The sequence below is a fragment of the Musca autumnalis genome, unplaced genomic scaffold, assembly GCF_047663935.1.
Source record: "Musca autumnalis isolate F117 unplaced genomic scaffold, ASM4766393v1 scaffold_4, whole genome shotgun sequence".
In the NCBI taxonomy this organism is placed as follows: Eukaryota; Metazoa; Arthropoda; class Insecta; order Diptera; family Muscidae; genus Musca; species Musca autumnalis.
The window spans coordinates 228,248,810-228,260,822 of NW_027411977.1; positions in this window are offsets into that span (position 1 = coordinate 228,248,810).

Here is a 12,013-nt window from a genome sequence, read left to right on the forward strand (position 1 = left end):
ATTTTTAGGGCACTTGCAAAGGCTCGTGGATTTTTAAAAATATTTTTAGGGCACTTTCAAAGGCTCGTGGATTTTTAAAAATATTTTTAGGGCACTTTCAAAGGCTCGTGGATTTTTAAAAATATTTTTAGGGCACTTGCAAAGGCTCGTGGATTTTTAAAAATATTTTTAGGCCACTTGCAAAGGCTCGTGGATTTTTAAAAATATTTTTAGGGCACTTGCAAAGGCTCGTGGATTTTTAAAAATATTTTTAGGGCACTTGCAAAGGCTCGTGGATTTTTAAAAATATTTTTAGGGCACTTGCAAAGGCTCGTGGATTTTTAAAAATATTTTTAGGGCACTTGCAAAGGCTCGTGTATTTTTAAAAATATTTTTAGGGCACTTTCAAAGGCTCGTGGATTTTTAAAAATATTTTTAGGGCACTTTCAAAGGCTCGTGGATTTTTAAAAATATTTTTAGGGCACTAGCAAAGGCTCGTGGATTTTTAAAAATATTTGTAGGCCACTTGCAAAGGCTCGTGGATTTTAAAAATTTTTTTAAGGCACTTACAAAGGCTCGTGGATTTTTAAAAATATTTTTATGGCACTTACAAAGGCTCGTGGATTTTTAAAAATATTTTTAAGGCACTTACAAAGGCTCGTGGATTTTTAAAAATATTTTTAAGGCACTTACAAAGGCTCGTGGATTTTTAAAAATATTTTTAAGGCACTTACAAAGGCTCGTGGATTTTTAAAAATATTTTTAAGGCACTTACAAAGGCTCGTGGATTTTTAAAAATATTTTCAGGGCAATTGCAAAGGCTCGTGGATTTTTAAAAATATTTTTAAGGCTCCTGTAATTGCTCGTGGATTTTTAAAAATATTTTTAGGCTCCTGTAATGGCTCATGGATTTTTAAAAATATTTTTAAGGCTCCTGTAATGGCTCGTGGATTTTTAAAAATATTTTTAAGGCTCCTGTAATGGCTCGTGGATTTTTAAAAATATTTTTAAGGCTCCTGTAATGGCTCGTCGATTTTTAAACATATTTTTAAGGCCTCTGTAATGTCCCCTGGATTTATAAAAATATTTTTGAGGCCCCTATAATGGATCGTGGATTTTTAAAAATATTTTTAAGTCTCCTGTAATGGCTCGTGAATTTCTAAAAATATTTTTAGGCCAACTAAAGCTGCTCGTAGATTTTTAAAAATATTTTAGGCCAACTAAAACTGCTCGTAGATTTTTAAAAATATTTTTAGGCCAACTAAATCTGCTCGTAGATTTTTAAAAATATTTTTAGGCCAACTAAATCTGCTCGTAGATTTTTAAAAATATTTTTAGGACACCTAAACCTGCTCGTAAATATTTCAAAATATTATTTGGTTGCCTACAAAAGCTCGTGGATTTTTGTAAAATATTTTAGAGACACATACAAAGGTGTACAAATATTTTTAGAGCAACCACAAAGACTCTTGCATTTTTAAAAATATATTTGGAAGATCCCTCAAAAGATAACGAAATTGTTACAACTCTTTAATTGGATTTGCCAAGGTTTCTGGTGATTTTTATTTCGCTGGACCTGGTTGCGTATGACTATTATTAATTCTGAGTTAATTTGCCAAATTGAAGATAACTTTATAACCAAAGCACCGATTTTCATGAAACAAAAAGGAATTGAATATTTACAAATCAAACTATTTAGAGGTATTAAATAATATTTTAGGATTCCAGATTAAATCTGGTTTGTATGCATTTCTTTATCATATTTCAAAAAAAAAATCTTTAATTACTTGCTGACAATTTTATCTCTAACTTGTGTGATATTTTTTCAATCCAATAATGAAATTAAATCTAAATAAAAAGTGTTTCCAAATGTTGACACATTGACAAATGTAGGTTTATTTTATGTCCTTTTAGGTGATGCCAATAAAGTTTGATATTTTTGAAATGTGTTACGTTTTTGTATTTTCTTTTTTAAAACACACACATTTACATGAAATAATATTTACATTTTTCTTTTGGGTGTTGGTACCTAGCCAAGATATGCTATTGATATGTCCCCACAAAATAGGGAGAACCAAGATATGCACACATTTAAATATTGCCAAAAACCATTTTGACCAAAAATAAAAAGTTAATATGACGAAGTGGTTTGGGCAAGGCCAAAGCTTTCTATTCTGTCGGAGCCAAAAGTAAATAGAATAACGTTACTTTTTGTGAGGATTACAATTTAGACAAATGTTAGGATATGTGTCCCTTTTCTATTTGATTTTGACAACAGCAAACAACAATCCTGTTGACATGTTAACATACTAACACACACACACACTCAACCACTCACACTGAAACCGCACATAACCACATTCAAACCTAAACTCTTATCGTAAAGTAATGCCAAGATTCAGGTAAGTAAATAGAAATATTTCGTTCTGTGGTTAAGGTCGAGAATAAATGAAAGTAAATTTTGCAAAATCATTGAAGGGAAAATCCCAACTCACCTTAAATTTGAATAGCTAACATTAACATTTGGTCATGCGGCAGTTGTGGATGAAGTGGGTATCTCAGCAAAAAAGGCAGGGTTTGTACTTGGTTGGTTTTCTCTGTGCCATAGGCTTGGCTTCCAGTAAATATTATGGCACATTTTAAGTTGAGTTAATAAGCATTTCATGGGTCACATAAGAGGATTGGGCTCTGGCAGCAATCTACAAAGATGGCCAATAACATAGTACGGAATATTTACTTAAGGTTAACATATGTCAATGTTTTTTGATGATGATGCTGATTTTTGTTCTAGTGACCCTTAAGCGGCTTATGGACATAAACATTGAAGGGAAAACATGACATATTAAATATATGACAAACAAAACTTCAGATATCAATCATGTTAAACAACAGCATTAAATAAATCGTATAAAACTTGAAGAGAACATGCGAATGAACTATTTAGACCTTAGGGTTTAAACGCAATCGGAAAGAAAACATCCTTTTGTACATTTTAGGATGAAAGCCCTAATTCACAGAATTATTTAAGCGTTCGAATCAGGAAAATCGAACACTTGGTTCAGGAGTTATAGCAATTTGTCTAAAATCACCCAGAATTATTAATAATCATACGCTACCATGTCTTAATAAATAAAACTCATACGGCACCTGAGAAGTCATACAAATTGAAATAAAAATAAAACATATTTTTAAAAATTCACGAATCTTTGTAGAAAGTCAGAAAGCCAACAAATATTTTTATAAATACACGAGCCTTGATATGAGGCCAAAAAATATTTTTAAAAATCCACGAGCCTTGATATGAGGCCAAAAAATATTTTTAAAAATCCACGAGCCTTGATATGAGGCCAAAAAATATTTTTAAAAATCCACGAGCCTTGATATGGGGCCAACAAATATTTTTAAAAATCCACGAGCCTTGGTAGGAGGCCAAAAAATATTTTTAAAAATCCACGAGCCTTGGTATGAGGCCAAAAAATATTTTTAAAAATCCACGAGCCTTGATATGAGGCCAAAAAATATTTTTAAAAATCCACGAGCCTTGGTAGGAGGCCAAAAAATATTTTTAAAAATCCACGAGCCTTGATATGAGGCCAAAAAATATTTTTAAAAATCCACGAGCCTTGATATGAGGCCAAAAAATATTTTTAAAAATCCACGAGCCTTGATATGAGGCCAAAAAATATTTTTCAAAATCCACGAGCCTTGGTAGAATGCCAAAAAATATTTTTAAAAATCCACGAGCCTTTCTATGTGGCCTAAAAATATTTTTAAAAATCCACGAGTCTTTGTATGTGGCCTAAAAATATTTTTAAAAATCCACGAGCCTTTGTATGTGGCCTAAAAATATTTTTAAAAATCCACGAGCCTTTGTATGTGGCCTAAAAATATTTTTAAGAATCCACGAGCCTTTGTATGTGGCCTAAAAATATTTTTAAAAATCCACCAGCCTGATATGAGGCCAAAAAATACTTTTAAAAATCCACGAGCCTTGATATGAGGCCAAAAAATACTTTTAAAAATCCACGAGCCTTGATATGAGGCCGAAAAATATTTGTTTAAAACCACGAGCCTTGATATGAGGCCAAAAAATATTTTTAAAAATCCACGAGCCTTGATATGAGACCAAAAAATATTTTTAAAAATCCACCAGCCTGATATGAGGCCAAATAATACTTTTAAAAATCCACGAGGCTTGATATGAGGCCAAAAAATATTTTTAAAAATCCACGAGCCTTGATATGAGGCCAAAAAATATTTTTAAAAATCCACGAGCCTTGATATGAGGCCAAAAAATATTTTTAAAAATCCACGAGCCTTGATATGAGGCCAAAAAATATTTTTAAAAATCCACGAGCCTTGATATGAGGCCAAAAAATATTTTTAAAAATCCACGAGCCTTGATATGAGGCCAAAAAATATTTTTAAAAATCCACGAGCCTTGATATGAGGCCAAAAAATATTTTTCAAAATCCACGAGCCTTGATATGAGGCCAAAAAATATTTTTAAAAATCCACGAGCCTTGATATGAGGCCAAAAAATATTTTTAAAAATCCACGAGCCTTGATATGATGCCAAAAAATATTTTTAAAAATCCACGAGCCTTGATATGAGGCCAAAAATATTTTTAAAAATCCACGAGCCTTGATATGAGGCCAAAAAAATATTTTTAAAAATCCACGAGCCTTGATATGAGGCCAAAAAATATTTGTAAAAATCCACGAGCCTTGATATGAGGCCAAAAAATATTTTTAAAAATCCACGAGCCTTGATATGAGGCCAAAAAATATTTTTAAATATCCACGAGCCTTGATATGAGGCCAAAAAATATTTTTAAAAATCCACGAGCCTTGATATGAGGCCAAAAAATATTTTTAAAAATCCACGAGCCTTGATATGAGGCCAAAAAATATTTTTAAAAATCCACGAGCATTGATATGAAGCAAAAAAAAAATTTAAATCCACAAGCATTGATATGAAGCAAAAAAAAAAATTTTTAAAAATCTACGAGCCTTTGTAGTTGGCTTAAAATATTTTTTAAAATCCAGGAGCCTTGATATGAGGCCAAAAAAATATTTTTTAAAATCCAGGAGCCTTGATATGAGGCCAAAAAAATATTTTTAAAAATCCAGGAGCCTTGATATGAGGCCAAAAAATATTTTTAAAAATCCACGAGCCTTGATATAAGGCCTAAAAATATTTTTAAAAATCCACGAGCCTTGATATGGGGACAAAAAATATTTTTAAAAATCCACGAGCCTTGATATGAGGCCAAAAAATATTTTTAAAAATCCACGAGCCTTGTTTGGAGGCCAAAAATATTTTTAAAAATCCACGAGCCTTGTTTGGTGGCCAAAAAATATTTTTAAAAATCCACGAACTTTGTTTGGAGGCCAAAAAATATTTTTAAAAATCCACGAGCCTTGTTTGGAGGCCAAAAAATATTTTTAAAAATCCACGAGCCTTGTTTGGAGGCCAAAAAATATTTTTAAAAATCCACGAGCCTTGATATGAGGCCAAAAAATATTTTTAAAAATCCACGAGCCCTGATATGAGGCCAAAAAATATTTTTAAAAATCCACGAGCCTTGATATGAGGCCAAAAAATATTTTTAAAAATCCACGAGCCTTGATATGAGGCCAAAAAATATTTTTAAAAATCCACGAGCCTTGATATAAGGCCTAAAAATATTTTTAAAAATCCACGAGCCTTGATATGGGGACAAAAAATATTTTTAAAAATCCACGAGCCTTGTTTGGAGGCCAAAAATATTTTTAAAAATCCACGAGCCTTGTTTGGTGGCCAAAAAATATTTTTAAAAATCCACGAACCTTGTTTGGAGGCCAAAAAATATTTTTAAAAATCCACGAGCCTTGTTTGGAGGCCAAAAAATATTTTTAAAAATCCACGAGCCTTGATATGAGGCCAAAAAATATTTTTAAAAATCCACGAGCCCTGATATGAGGCCAAAAAATATTTTTAAAAATCCACGAGCCTTGATATGAGGCCAAAAAATATTTTTAAAAATCCACGAGCCTTGTTTGGAGGCCAAAAAATATTTTTAAAAATCCACGAGCCTTGTTTGGATGCCAAAAAATATTTTTAAAAATCCACGAGCCTTGTTTGGAGGCCAAAAAATATTTTTAAAAATCCACGAGCCTTGTTTGGAGGCCAAAAAATATTTTTAAAAATCCACGAGCCTTGTTTGGAGGCCAAAAAATATTTTTAAAAATCCACGAGCCTTGTTTGGAGGCCAAAAAATATTTTTAAAAATCCACGAGCCTTGTTTGGAGGCCAAAAAATATTTTTAAAAATCCACGAGCCTTGATATGAGGCCAAAAAATATTTTTAAAAATCCACGAGCCTTGTTTGGAGGCCAAAAATATTTTTAAAAATCCACGAGCCTTGTTTGGTGGCCAAAAAATATTTTTAAAAATCCACGAACTTTGTTTGGAGGCCAAAAAATATTTTTAAAAATCCACGAGCCTTGTTTGGAGGCCAAAAAATATTTTTAAAAATCCACGAGCCTTGTTTGGAGGCCAAAAAATATTTTTAAAAATACACGAGCCTTGATATGAGGCCAAAAAATATTTTTAAAAATCCACGAGCCTTGTTTGGAGGCCAAAAATATTTTTAAAAATCCACGAGCCTTGTTTGGTGGCCAAAAAATATTTTTAAAAATCCACGAACCTTGTTTGGAGGCCAAAAAATATTTTTAAAAATCCACGAGCCTTGTTTGGAGGCCAAAAAATATTTTTAAAAATCCACGAGCCTTGATATGAGGCCAAAAAATATTTTTAAAAATCCACGAGCCCTGATATGAGGCCAAAAAATATTTTTAAAAATCCACGAGCCTTGATATGAGGCCAAAAAATATTTTTAAAAATCCACGAGCCTTGTTTGGAGGCCAAAAAATATTTTTAAAAATCCACGAGCCTTGTTTGGAGGCCAAAAAATATTTTTAAAAATCCACGAGCCTTGGTATGAGGCCAAAAAATATTTTTAAAAATCCACGAGCCTTGATATGAGGCCAAAAAATATTTTTAAAAATCCACGAGCCTTGGTAGGAGGCCAAAAAATATTTTTAAAAATCCACGAGCCTTGATATGAGGCCAAAAAATATTTTTAAAAATCCACGAGCCTTGATATGAGGCCAAAAAATATTTTTAAAAATCCACGAGCCTTGATATGAGGCCAAAAAATATTTTTCAAAATCCACGAGCCTTGGTAGAATGCCAAAAAATATTTTTAAAAATCCACGAGCCTTTCTATGTGGCCTAAAAATATTTTTAAAAATCCACGAGTCTTTGTATGTGGCCTAAAAATATTTTTAAAAATCCACGAGCCTTTGTATGTGGCCTAAAAATATTTTTAAAAATCCACGAGCCTTTGTATGTGGCCTAAAAATATTTTTAAGAATCCACGAGCCTTTGTATGTGGCCTAAAAATATTTTTAAAAATCCACCAGCCTGATATGAGGCCAAAAAATACTTTTAAAAATCCACGAGCCTTGATATGAGGCCAAAAAATACTTTTAAAAATCCACGAGCCTTGATATGAGGCCGAAAAATATTTGTTTAAAACCACGAGCCTTGATATGAGGCCAAAAAATATTTTTAAAAATCCACGAGCCTTGATATGAGACCAAAAAATATTTTTAAAAATCCACCAGCCTGATATGAGGCCAAATAATACTTTTAAAAATCCACGAGGCTTGATATGAGGCCAAAAAATATTTTTAAAAATCCACGAGCCTTGATATGAGGCCAAAAAATATTTTTAAAAATCCACGAGCCTTGATATGAGGCCAAAAAATATTTTTAAAAATCCACGAGCCTTGATATGAGGCCAAAAAATATTTTTAAAAATCCACGAGCCTTGATATGAGGCCAAAAAATATTTTTAAAAATCCACGAGCCTTGATATGAGGCCAAAAAATATTTTTAAAAATCCACGAGCCTTGATATGAGGCCAAAAAATATTTTTCAAAATCCACGAGCCTTGATATGAGGCCAAAAAATATTTTTAAAAATCCACGAGCCTTGATATGAGGCCAAAAAATATTTTTAAAAATCCACGAGCCTTGATATGATGCCAAAAAATATTTTTAAAAATCCACGAGCCTTGATATGAGGCCAAAAATATTTTTAAAAATCCACGAGCCTTGATATGAGGCCAAAAAAATATTTTTAAAAATCCACGAGCCTTGATATGAGGCCAAAAAATATTTGTAAAAATCCACGAGCCTTGATATGAGGCCAAAAAATATTTTTAAAAATCCACGAGCCTTGATATGAGGCCAAAAAATATTTTTAAATATCCACGAGCCTTGATATGAGGCCAAAAAATATTTTTAAAAATCCACGAGCCTTGATATGAGGCCAAAAAATATTTTTAAAAATCCACGAGCCTTGATATGAGGCCAAAAAATATTTTTAAAAATCCACGAGCATTGATATGAAGCAAAAAAAAAATTTAAATCCACAAGCATTGATATGAAGCAAAAAAAAAAATTTTTAAAAATCTACGAGCCTTTGTAGTTGGCTTAAAATATTTTTTAAAATCCAGGAGCCTTGATATGAGGCCAAAAAAATATTTTTTAAAATCCAGGAGCCTTGATATGAGGCCAAAAAAATATTTTTAAAAATCCAGGAGCCTTGATATGAGGCCAAAAAATATTTTTAAAAATCCACGAGCCTTGATATAAGGCCTAAAAATATTTTTAAAAATCCACGAGCCTTGATATGGGGACAAAAAATATTTTTAAAAATCCACGAGCCTTGATATGAGGCCAAAAAATATTTTTAAAAATCCACGAGCCTTGTTTGGAGGCCAAAAATATTTTTAAAAATCCACGAGCCTTGTTTGGTGGCCAAAAAATATTTTTAAAAATCCACGAACTTTGTTTGGAGGCCAAAAAATATTTTTAAAAATCCACGAGCCTTGTTTGGAGGCCAAAAAATATTTTTAAAAATCCACGAGCCTTGTTTGGAGGCCAAAAAATATTTTTAAAAATCCACGAGCCTTGATATGAGGCCAAAAAATATTTTTAAAAATCCACGAGCCCTGATATGAGGCCAAAAAATATTTTTAAAAATCCACGAGCCTTGATATGAGGCCAAAAAATATTTTTAAAAATCCACGAGCCTTGATATGAGGCCAAAAAATATTTTTAAAAATCCACGAGCCTTGATATAAGGCCTAAAAATATTTTTAAAAATCCACGAGCCTTGATATGGGGACAAAAAATATTTTTAAAAATCCACGAGCCTTGTTTGGAGGCCAAAAATATTTTTAAAAATCCACGAGCCTTGTTTGGTGGCCAAAAAATATTTTTAAAAATCCACGAACCTTGTTTGGAGGCCAAAAAATATTTTTAAAAATCCACGAGCCTTGTTTGGAGGCCAAAAAATATTTTTAAAAATCCACGAGCCTTGATATGAGGCCAAAAAATATTTTTAAAAATCCACGAGCCCTGATATGAGGCCAAAAAATATTTTTAAAAATCCACGAGCCTTGATATGAGGCCAAAAAATATTTTTAAAAATCCACGAGCCTTGTTTGGAGGCCAAAAAATATTTTTAAAAATCCACGAGCCTTGTTTGGATGCCAAAAAATATTTTTAAAAATCCACGAGCCTTGTTTGGAGGCCAAAAAATATTTTTAAAAATCCACGAGCCTTGTTTGGAGGCCAAAAAATATTTTTAAAAATCCACGAGCCTTGTTTGGAGGCCAAAAAATATTTTTAAAAATCCACGAGCCTTGTTTGGAGGCCAAAAAATATTTTTAAAAATCCACGAGCCTTGTTTGGAGGCCAAAAAATATTTTTAAAAATCCACGAGCCTTGATATGAGGCCAAAAAATATTTTTAAAAATCCACGAGCCTTGTTTGGAGGCCAAAAATATTTTTAAAAATCCACGAGCCTTGTTTGGTGGCCAAAAAATATTTTTAAAAATCCACGAACTTTGTTTGGAGGCCAAAAAATATTTTTAAAAATCCACGAGCCTTGTTTGGAGGCCAAAAAATATTTTTAAAAATCCACGAGCCTTGTTTGGAGGCCAAAAAATATTTTTAAAAATACACGAGCCTTGATATGAGGCCAAAAAATATTTTTAAAAATCCACGAGCCTTGTTTGGAGGCCAAAAATATTTTTAAAAATCCACGAGCCTTGTTTGGTGGCCAAAAAATATTTTTAAAAATCCACGAACCTTGTTTGGAGGCCAAAAAATATTTTTAAAAATCCACGAGCCTTGTTTGGAGGCCAAAAAATATTTTTAAAAATCCACGAGCCTTGATATGAGGCCAAAAAATATTTTTAAAAATCCACGAGCCCTGATATGAGGCCAAAAAATATTTTTAAAAATCCACGAGCCTTGATATGAGGCCAAAAAATATTTTTAAAAATCCACGAGCCTTGTTTGGAGGCCAAAAAATATTTTTAAAAATCCACGAGCCTTGTTTGGAGGCCAAAAAATATTTTTAAAAATCCACGAGCCTTGTTTGGAGGCCAAAAAATATTTTTAAAAATCCACGAGCCTTGTTTGGATGCCAAAAAATATTTTTAAAAATCCACGAGCCTTGTTTGGAGGCCAAAAAATATTTTTAAAAATCCACGAGCCTTGTTTGGAGGCCAAAAAATATTTTTAAAAATCCACGAGCCTTGTTTGGATGCCAAAAAATATTTTTAAAAATCCACGAGCCTTGTTTGGAGGCCAAAAAATATTTTTAAAAATCCACGAGCCTTGTTTGGAGGCCAAAAAATATTTTTAAAAATCCACGAGCCTTGTTTGGAGGCCAAAAAATATTTTTAAAAATCCACGAGCCTTGTTTGGAGGCCAAAAAATATTTTTAAAAATCCACGAGCCTTGTTTGGAGGCCAAAAAATATTTTTAAAAATCCACGAGCCTTGATATGAGGCCAAAAAATATTTTTAAAAATCCACGAGCCTTGTTTGGAGGCCAAAAATATTTTTAAAAATCCACGAGCCTTGTTTGGTGGCCAAAAAATATTTTTAAAAATCCACGAACTTTGTTTGGAGGCCAAAAAATATTTTTAAAAATCCACGAGCCTTGTTTGGAGGCCAAAAAATATTTTTAAAAATCCACGAGCCTTGTTTGGAGGCCAAAAAATATTTTTAAAAATCCACGAGCCTTGATATGAGGCCAAAAAATATTTTTAAAAATCCACGAGCCCTGATATGAGGCCAAAAAATATTTTTAAAAATCCACGAGCCTTGATATGAGGCCAAAAAATATTTTTAAAAATCCACGAGCCTTGATATGAGGCCAAAAAATATTTTTAAAAATCCACGAGCCTTGATATAAGGCCTAAAAATATTTTTAAAAATCCACGAGCCTTGATATGGGGACAAAAAATATTTTTAAAAATCCACGAGCCTTGTTTGGAGGCCAAAAATATTTTTAAAAATCCACGAGCCTTGTTTGGTGGCCAAAAAATATTTTTAAAAATCCACGAACCTTGTTTGGAGGCCAAAAAATATTTTTAAAAATCCACGAGCCTTGTTTGGAGGCCAAAAAATATTTTTAAAAATCCACGAGCCTTGATATGAGGCCAAAAAATATTTTTAAAAATCCACGAGCCCTGATATGAGGCCAAAAAATATTTTTAAAAATCCACGAGCCTTGATATGAGGCCAAAAAATATTTTTAAAAATCCACGAGCCTTGATATGAGGCCAAAAAATATTTTTAAAAATCCACGAGCCTTGATATGAGGCCAAAAAATATTTTTAAAAATCCACGAGCCTTGATATAAGGCCTAAAAATATTTTTAAAAATCCACGAGCCTTGATATGGGGACAAAAAATATTTTTAAAAATCCACGAGCCTTGTTTGGAGGCCAAAAATATTTTTAAAAATCCACGAGCCTTGTTTGGTGGCCAAAAAATATTTTTAAAAATCCACGAACCTTGTTTGGAGGCCAAAAAATATTTTTAAAAATCCACGAGCCTTGTTTGGAGGCCAAAAAATATTTTTAAAAATCCACGAGCCTTGATATGAGGCCAAAAAATA